This window comes from Petromyzon marinus, chromosome 17 (genome assembly GCF_048934315.1).
Source record: "Petromyzon marinus isolate PM22_M1 ecotype Great Lakes invasive population chromosome 17, UKy_Petmar_22M1.pri1.0, whole genome shotgun sequence".
Taxonomy (NCBI): domain Eukaryota; kingdom Metazoa; phylum Chordata; class Hyperoartia; order Petromyzontiformes; family Petromyzontidae; genus Petromyzon; species Petromyzon marinus.
The window spans coordinates 18,937,264-18,946,923 of NC_133683.1; the positions used below are offsets into that span (position 1 = coordinate 18,937,264).

The 9,660-nt window shown below is 47.1% G+C and overlaps 2 long non-coding RNA genes across 8 annotated transcripts in view; both read left to right on the forward strand.

The window, feature by feature from the left end:
* LOC116943214 (uncharacterized) overlaps window positions 1–1,751 on the forward strand; it is a 103,856-nt gene extending 102,105 nt beyond the window's left edge. For all 7 annotated transcript variants that reach the window (XR_012941935.1, XR_012941937.1, XR_012941936.1 and 4 more), the window contains 2 exons: window positions 195–320; window positions 456–1,751. This is a non-coding gene — a long non-coding RNA (uncharacterized LOC116943214). The remainder of the gene's footprint in view (window positions 1–194; window positions 321–455) is intronic.
* A 700-nt stretch (window positions 1,752–2,451) lies between these two features.
* On the forward strand, window positions 2,452–4,314 carry LOC142924839 (uncharacterized). Its single transcript, XR_012941941.1, has 2 exons — window positions 2,452–2,573; window positions 3,977–4,314. It is a non-coding gene; the product is annotated as an uncharacterized LOC142924839 (long non-coding RNA).
* The last annotated feature ends 5,346 nt before the right edge of the window (window positions 4,315–9,660 follow it).

Below are 9,660 nucleotides of genomic sequence, written 5' to 3' on the forward strand. Positions count from 1 at the left end.
TTAAAATATGCAACTGAAAAGGTTTGTAAAATGTCGAAGATGTAATAACCTGGACATGCGAACCAATTGGGAGCCCGTGTGGTGTAATGGTTGTTTTGACTGCCTCTGAAGCTGCTGACCCGGGTTCAAATCCCATTAAATACTTTTGCTGATATACAAAGTGTGTGATGACGTCACCGCCTGTATTTCTCCAGCCAGGTGCACGCAGTGCAATCACTACACCACGCGGAGTCCCGTGTATCTGTGTAAGCACTCGGTGGCTCACGGGGATGAGAGGCAGCCCTGGAGTCTGGAGGACTGAGGTTCGAGCCCTGGCAAAGGTGAGTGCTGAATAACCACAGTGCAAAGTATGTCAATGTATCACCAACATGTGTGTATGTTCTAACCAACATGTGTGTATGTTCTAACCAACATGTGTGTATGTGCTAAGGTGTGTCTCTGTGTACAAAATGCAGGCGGAGCTGTGGAGAGGAGATGGAGCCCAAGGTGCAGAGACGTAGACGTGGGGGAGACGTGGACCAGCTGGGAAGGGGAAAGAAGAGAGAGAAGACATTTTTTTGCATTAACACTAACCAGTTGTGACCACTAGGGGGCGCTGTTCTACCAGTAGGGGGCGCTGTTCTACCAGTAGGGGGCGTTGTTCTATGGCCATACCCATTAAAAGTGTCATTTCCTTGCAAATAAATACATTTATACAGGATTTTTAGTATATTGCAGCTGTAAGCTTATATTTTGGCTAAATCGCGGTAAAATCTTCCACAATCTCAAACAGTAACGTTGATAACTGAAAAAAGAGTAATTTACGTCCATCAGGGGGCACGTTTGATTGCTGGAAGTTTGCATGAAATTGCTGTTTTCAAGACAAAAAACGTGTTTTGTTCCTTTTTTACGACAAAATACAAACGTATACACGATCTATCTACGACAAATACCGCGAAATATAACGAAACCATCTAAATCTAGATGTGTAAAGCTTAAAAACCAACAAAACCGTAATCAGGTGCTTGAAGTATGGCCAAATTACGCCAATAATCCGCACAGACTGCAAATGGCCTTCATCCAGCAGTGGATTAACAAAAGACCTGCAGCTGTACGAGCAGCAACCAACCAGTCACGGGTTTAAACAGAGGGAAACATTACCAAACCGACCAAATCTAGGCTGCGGAAATCTTTTAACACGATTTACAATTACTGGTCACGTGGTTTTCTCAGCAAAACATGACTAGAAGCACAATCTCCCAGCAAAACATTGGTGAGCACAATTGAGCACGTGACTCGAAATGTGACATCTCAATGTTTAAAATCACATTGAGCGACCAGCAATAAGATAGCATTCTCTCCCACCTCTCCTAACTTCTCTCCACTCACTTTACTCCCACTCCCCGTGCTCTCTCCCAACCCTCTTAGCTCCACCCCCCCTCGCCGTGCCCTCCGCCCTTGCAGCCAGCGGCTTCCTCTCCCAAACCCCGAGTGAAGCTCCTCTCGATTTGAGGTCCCTTGCATCTCATCGCCCTCGCCCGCCCGCCTTGAGAGCCCAGCGTCGCCTGGCTGTGGCGACAAAACTACGGATGTGGTCACCCGAGTCTCACCTTCCCCGGAGTCTCTTCACTGCCCGCGCCTGCTTCCAACTTCATGGGATTCACTCCCTCCCGGGCGCAGCTCATCCGCGCTGGGGAATTCATCGCCAGAGCTCGTGGGTCTGCGTGGCTGCCAAGGGGGACCTTAAAGACCCTGCGACATCGGAACTGATACATCCAGGCAGAATCCGAGCTTGGATATTCCTTGATTGGGCGACCACCAGGCGTTATAAGCTGCTTGGCTTTGATGGGCAGAAGATCCATTGCGCTCTAAGCTTGTCTCCTTGCATCTTCACCAACCGGCACTGGTCAGCTTTGGTGAAGTATGGTTTAAAAAAACGCTCATTAAGGGGAGAACCTCATCTAGAAATGGACTGACACAAAAGGGTGATTATGTACTCATTATGATGAAAGACAAATTCCTGTGTTTAACGTTGAAAGTATATAGAATTCCCTCTATATGTAAACACATACCCAGCAACACCTCCACTTGCTCTGCACTGAGTAACTAGATTCAGGTACCATGGCTCTTACTGAGCTGTCTCTGGACATAGAGAGCGCATTCATGTGGCTTCCAGACTACAAGGGGTGAAATTAAATCTTACAGAATCAACATGAAAACCCAGTGCAGAGCTTCACGCCTCCTCCCCTCCTCTCCCATTCATTCTCATCCCGGCATCGAAGCGTCACTTAGCACGGAGCCATCACCAAAACCAGGGGCAACTTACGCTTCGGAAGGCTCCATGTGCAGGGTTTCAATGGCTCCAGGTGTAGGGTCTCCTGGCTCCAAATGCAGGGTCTCTGCGTGCTATACGCAGGGAGCTGCCTGGCCCTGGCTGTGGCTCTTCATTGAATGCAATGCCTCCCCGCACCGCGTGTATTTAAATCTCCCATCTCCGTGGCTTCACCTCGCAGTTGACTGCTCTCCACTTCACCTGCTCACGTCACCTTCACCTGCAGACGTCCGAGATGCACCACATCCTGGAGTCTAAACGGGTGTGTTGACACTCTGCGGTCTGGGAAACTTCCCATCTTCTCCGTAACCTCTCACCCTAGTCTGGATTTGAACCGAGACCCCAGTGCTTTGAGGCGGGTCCGTCCCGGTTGGTGAGGTCGGAAACTGTGTTGAGAGAGCTCACCTGGCCAGTCCTGCGGGTTTCCTGCCTGTGCATGGCAGGGCCACGTGTGTGTGTGTGTACGCGTGAATGATAAATCCACCCAGATGTGTGTGTGTGTGTGTACACAAATAAAGACGACCCACCCCCCTTATAGCTCAGATAACCGTTTAGCGCACGTGCTTTTAGTTCTCACGTATGAAAAACGGCACGGTACATGAGGGGGTAGGTGACCAGCAACACGAGAGGGCGTCACGGTGGCGAAGTTAGACATTATCTCCCTCGCCTGAGACGCATGAGGCTTGCAAGTTCGCACCATCGTGGTGGCCGCATGGATTTGTTTTCGCCTTCTGGGTTCCTCCGGTTTTGCCCTCCAAAATTAGAAACGTGCGTTGAGATCATGTGATTTTTTTATATTATTATACCCACATGTGTTAGAAGCCACTTCGATGAGCTGTCGTGTGTGGTCAGGTCGCCTCTGAAAAAGAGCGACAGAGCTCAGTGGGCTCCCTACACATAGGTTCGTTTCATATATAACAAACACAACAACACCACTTTTATACCCGCCGACTCCCTCCTTCTCCCGCCTGGAGGCAGCTTTGGCGCATGATCGAACCGTCAGAGGTGAACATTAAAAACGAAGGTAGTTTGTGCGAAGTCTGTAAGCGGTGTTACTCTGCAAAGCGGCGACTGGCTGCATGCAGAACCGTTTGGTGGTCAAGCAGCGAGCATGCGTAGCTGGGAAGTCGTAGTGCAATGATTCCATAGCGATCAAAAACTGTCGTGGGAATATGGTTTAATCCTGTATTTTTTTACAATACGCTTAAATAAAAGTGACAATGATCTAACAACCAGAAGAGGGAAAACTCCCACAGGGTTCTCGTAGTGTAAAGGGTAGCATGGCTACCCCTAGAAGCTGGCAACCCAGGTTCAAATCACGGCTTATATTTTAGTTATTTTACAAAATATACGAGGACATCATCGAGCTTGTTGGTTTAAGTTTTAGAATTCGTGGGGTTCACATCTTTTCACGAATTTTTTTTTATTCCAACAAACGAGAAAAAAACGTTAATTTTATTTTTTTCATATTTTTAAATATGCAACTGAAAAGGTTTGTAAAATGTCGAAGATGTAATAACCTGGACATGAGAAACAATTGTGAGCCCGTGTGGTGTAAGGGATGTTTTGACTGCCTCTGAAGCTGCTGACCCGGGTTCAAATCCCACTTTACACTTTTGCTGATATACAAAGTGTGTGATGACGTCACCGCCTGTATTTCTCCAGCCAGGTGCACGCAGTGCAATCACTACACCACGCGGTGTCCCGTGTATCTGTGTAAGCACTCGGTGGCTCACGGGGATGAGAGGCAGCCCTGGAGTCTGGAGGACTGAGGTTCGAGCCCTGGCAAAGGTGAGTGCTGAATAAACACGCAGTGCAAAGTATGTCAATGTTCTAGCCAACATGTGTGTATGTTCTAACCAACGTATGTGTATGTGCTAACGTGTGTCTCTGTGTACAAAATGCAGGCGGAGCTGGGGAGAGGAGATGGAGCCCAAGGTGCAGAGACGGAGACGTGCACCAGCTGGGAAGGGGAAAGAAGAGAGAGAAGACATTTATATTTTTTGCATTAACACAAACCAGTTGTGACCACTAGGGGGTGCTGTTCTACCAGTAGGGGGCGCTGGTCTACCAGTAGGGGGCGTTGTTCTATGGCCATACCCATTAAAAGTGTCATTTCCTTGCAAATAAATACATTTGTACAGGATTTTTAGTATATTGCAGCTGTAAGCTAATATTTTTGCTAAATCGCGGTAAAATCTTCCACAATCTCAAACAATAACGTTGATAACTGAAAAAAGAGTAATTTACGTCCATCAGGGGGCACGTTTGATTGCTGGAAGTTTGCATGAAATTTCTGTTTTCAAGACAAACAACGTGTTTTGTTTCTTTTTTTACGACAAAATACAAACTTATACACGATCTATCTACGACAAATACCGCGAAATATAACGAAACCATCTAAATATAGATGTTTAAAGCTTAAAAACCAACAAAACGGTAATCAGGTGCTTGATGTATGGCCAAGTTACGCCAATAATCCGCACAGACTGCAAATGGCCTTCATCCAGCAGTGGATTAACAAAAGACCAGCAGCTGTACAAGCAGCAACCAACCAGGCACGGGTTTAAACAGAGGGAAACATTACCCAACCGACCAAATCTAGGCTGCGGAAATCTTTTAACACGATTTACAATTACTGGTCACGTGGTTTTCTCAGCAAAATATGACTAGAAGCACAATCTCCCAGCAAAACATTGGTGAGCACAATTGAACACGTGACTAGAAATGTGACATCTCAATGTTTAAAATCACAATTGAACACGTGACTCGAAATGTGACATCTCAATGTTTAAAATCACATTGAGCAACCAGCAATAAGATAGCATTCTCTCCCACCTCTCCTAACCTTTCTCCTCTCACTTTACTCCCACTCCCCGTGCTCTCTCCCAACCCTCTTAGCTCCACTCCCCTCGCCGTGCCCTCCGCCCTTGCAGCCAGTGGCTTCCTCTCCCAAACCCCGAGTGAAGCTCCTCTCGATTTGAGGTGCCCTGCATCTCATCGAACCTCGCCCGCCCGCCCGCCTTGAGAGCCCAGCGTCGCCTGGCTGTGGCGACAAAACTCCGGATGTGGTCACCCGAGTCTCACCCTCCCCGGAGTCTCTTCACTGCCCGCGCCTGCTTCCAACTTCATGGGATTCACTCCCTCCCGGGCGCAGCTCATCCGCGCTGGGGAATTCATCGCCAGAGCCCGTGGGTCTGCGTGGCTGCCAAGGGGGACCTTAAAGACCCTGCGACATCGGCACTGATACATCCAGGCAGAATCCGAGCTTGGATATTCCTTGACTGGGCGACCACCAGGCGTTATAGGCTGCTTGGCTTTGATGGGCCGAAGATCCATTGCGCTCTAAGCTTGTCTCCGTGCGTCTTCACCAACCGCCACTGGTCAGCTTTGGTGAAGTATGGTTTAAAAAACGCTCATTAAGGCGAGAACCTCATCCAGAAGTGGACTGATACAAAAGGGTGATTATGTACTTATTATGATGAAAGACAGATTCCTGTGTTTAACGTTGAAAGTATATTGAATTCCCTCTATACGTAAACACATACCCAGCAACACCTCCACTTGCTCTGCACTGAGTAACTAGATTCAGGTACCATGGCTCTTACTGAGCTGTCTCTGGACATAGAGAGCGCATTCACGTGGCTTCCAGACTACAAGGGGTGAAATAAAATCTTCCCGAATCAACATGAAAACCCAGTGCAGAGCTTCACGCATCCTCCCCTCCTCTCCCATTCATTTTCATCCCGGCATCGAAGCGTCACTTAGCACGGAGCCATCACCAAAACCAGGGGCAACTTACGCTTCGGAAGGCTCCATGTGCAAGGTTTCAATGGCTCCAGGTGTAGGGTCTCCTGGCTCCAAATGCAGGGTCTCTGCGCTCCACGTGCAGGGTCTCCTGGCTCCACGTGCAGGGTCTCCTGGCTCCACGTGCAGGGTCTCCGCGCGCCAGGTGCAGTGTCTCTGCGTGCTATACGCAGGGAGCTGCCTGGCCCTGGCTGTGGCTCTTCATTGAATGCAATGCCTCCCCGCACCGCGTGTATTTAAATCTCCCATCTGCGTGGCTTCACCTCGCAGTTGACTGCTCTCCACTTCACCTGCTCACGTCACCTTCACCTGCAGACGTCCGAGATGCACCACATCCTGGAGTCTAAACGGGTGTGTTGACACTCTGCGGTCTGGGAAACTTCCCATCTTCTCCGTAACCTCTCACCCTAGTCTGGATTTGAACCGAGACCCCAGTGCTTTGAGGCGGGTCCGTCCCGGTTGGTGAGGTCGGAAACTGTGTTGAGAGAGCTCACCTGGCCAGTCCTGCGGGTTTCCTGCCTGTGCATAGCAGGGCCACGTGTGTGTGTGTGTGTACGCGTGAATGATAAATCCACCCAGATGTGTGTGTGTGTGTGTACACAAATAAAGACGACCCACCCCCCTTATAGCTCAAATAACCGTTTAGCGCACGTGCTTTTAGTTCTCACGTATGAAAAACGGCACGGTACATGAGGGGGTGGGTGACCAGCAACACGCCCGACCGCCTTTGTCTCCCGAGTGACGATATTTACACAGCCCACCGGGTACTCAATTGAGGCTGAGTCAACCTCAGAGAGGCCCAGGACCGGTTCGGATAACATGTCACCGATGTTGGTGGCCGTGAGCGGGAATCGAACACATAAGCAGATGCGACTCAATTGCGGTTTTCCTGAGTCAATATCTCAATGTAAAAAAAAAAGTTTTGAAACGTCGGGGTGAAGTCCATCACGCCTACTCGGGTGATCCTCGCAGCTGCGTTTGGCTCAGCCATCGAACAAAGACGGCCACGGCTTCGCACGCCTTTCAAATGGGCTTCTGCGTCCGTCTGGAACGCCCTTGCTTCCGATATTCGGAAGCCGACTAGAGCTATGCGCTTTGAAATCGAAATTGGAAACTCACTTCTTTGGAACCACTTTTTACGTTCAGTTTGTATTCCTTCCCCCGCGCATCCGATTGGCACGGTCGGCTACGCACATAAACATGTGAGGGGACAGCGGTGGAGCAGGTGGCATGCCATTTGCGATCCCCCAGTGCAGCACCTTTCACCGATAAGACTTCAGTGTGTGAATGCCGCCACACATTTGAAACCATCGGGGGGGGGGGAGGGGGGGGTTTGACAGCAGCACGATGATGATGATGATGGGGGGTGGTGTTGTCACGTGTTGTTGTTGTTGTGTATTGTCGGGTCGCACGTCAGGGGCCGCACTAAAGGCCACAAGGGGCAGCCAGTGGCTCTAACATTGAAGAAGACTGCTCTAACAATGAAGAAGACTGCTCTAACAATGAAGAAGACTGCTCTAACAATGAAGAAGACTGCTCTAACAATGAAGAAGACTGCTCTAACAAAATAAAGAAGACTGCTCTAACAATGAAGAAGACTGCTCTAACAATGAAGAAGACTGCTCTAACAATGAAGAAGACTGCTCTAGCAATGAAGAAGACTGCTCTAACAATGAAGAAGACTGCTCTAACAATGAAGAAGACTGCTCTAACAATGAAGAAGACTGCTCTAACAATGAAGAAGACTGCTCTAACAATGAAGAAGACTGCTCTAACAATGAAGAAGACTGCTCTAACAATGAAGAAGACTGCTCTAACAATGAAGAAGACTGCTCTAACAATGAAGAAGACTGCTCTAACAATGAAGAAGACTGCTCTAACAATGAAGAAGACTGCTCTAACAATGAAGGAGACTGCTCTAACAATGAAGAAGACTGCTCTAACAATGAAGAAGACTGCTCTAACAATGAAGAAGACTGCTCTAACAATGAAGGAGACTGCTCTAACAATGAAGAAGATTGCTCTAACAATGAAGAAGACTGCTCTAACAATGAAGAAGACTGCTCTAACAATGAAGAATACTGCTCTAACAATGACGAAGACTGCTCTAACAAAATAAAGAAGACTGCTCTAACAATGAAGAAGACTGCTCTAACAATGAAGAAGACTGCTCTAACAATGACGAAGACTGCTCTAACAATTAAGAAGACTGCTCTAACAATGAAGAAGACTGCTCTAACAATGAAGAAGACTGCTCTAACAATGAAGAAGACTGCTCTAACATTGAAGAACACTGCTCTAACAATGAAGAAGACTGCTCTAACAATGAAGAAGGCTGCTCTAACATTGAAGAAGACTGCTCTAACAATGACGAAGACTGCTCTAACAATGAAGAAGACTGCTCTAACAATGAAGAAGACTGCTCTAACAATGAAGAAGGCTGCTCTAACATTGAAGAAGACTGCTCTAACAATGACGAAGACTGCTCTAACAATGAAGAAGACTGCTCTAACAATGAAGAAGACTGCTCTAACAATGAAGAAGACTGCTCTAACAATGAAGAAGACTGCTCTAACAATGAAGAAGACTGCTCTAACAATGAAGAAGACTGCTCTAACAATGAAGAAGACTGCTCTAACAATGAAGAAGACTGCTCTAACAATGAAGAAGACTGCTCTAACAATGAAGGAGACTGCTCTAACAATGAAGAAGGCTGCTCTAACAATGAAGAAGACTGCTCTAACAATGAAGAAGACTGCTCTAGCAATGAAGAAGACTGCTCTAACATTGAAGAAGACTGCTCTAACAATGAAGAACACTGCTCTAACAATGAAGAAGACTGCTCTAACAATGAAGAAGACTGCTCTAACAATGAAGAAGACTGCTCTAACAATGAAGAAGACTGCTCTAACAATGAAGAAGACTGCTCTAACAATGAAGAAGACTGCTCTAACAATGAAGAAGACTGCTCTAACAATGACGAAGACTGCTCTAACAATGAAGAAGACTGCTCTAACAATGAAGAAGACTGCTCTAGCAATGAAGAAGACTGCTCTAACAATGAAGAAGACTGCTCTAACAATGAAGAAGACTGCTCTAACAATGAAGAAGACTGCTCTAACAATGAAGGAGACTGCTCTAACAATGAAGAAGATTGCTCTAACAATGAAGAAGACTGCTCTAACAATGAAGAAGACTGCTCTAACAATGAAGAATACTGCTCTAACAATGACGAAGACTGCTCTAACAAAATAAAGAAGACTGCTCTAACAATGAAGAAGACTGCTCTACCAATGAAGAAGACTGCTCTAACAATGACGAAGACTGCTCTAACAATTAAGAAGACTGCTCTAACAATGAAGAAGACTGCTCTAACAATGAAGAAGACTGCTCTAACAATGAAGAAGACTGCTCTAACATTGAAGAACACTGCTCTAACAATGAAGAAGACTGCTCTAACAATGAAGAAGGCTGCTCTAACATTGAAGAAGACTGCTCTAACAATGACGAAGACTGCTCTAACAATGAAGAAGACTGCTCTA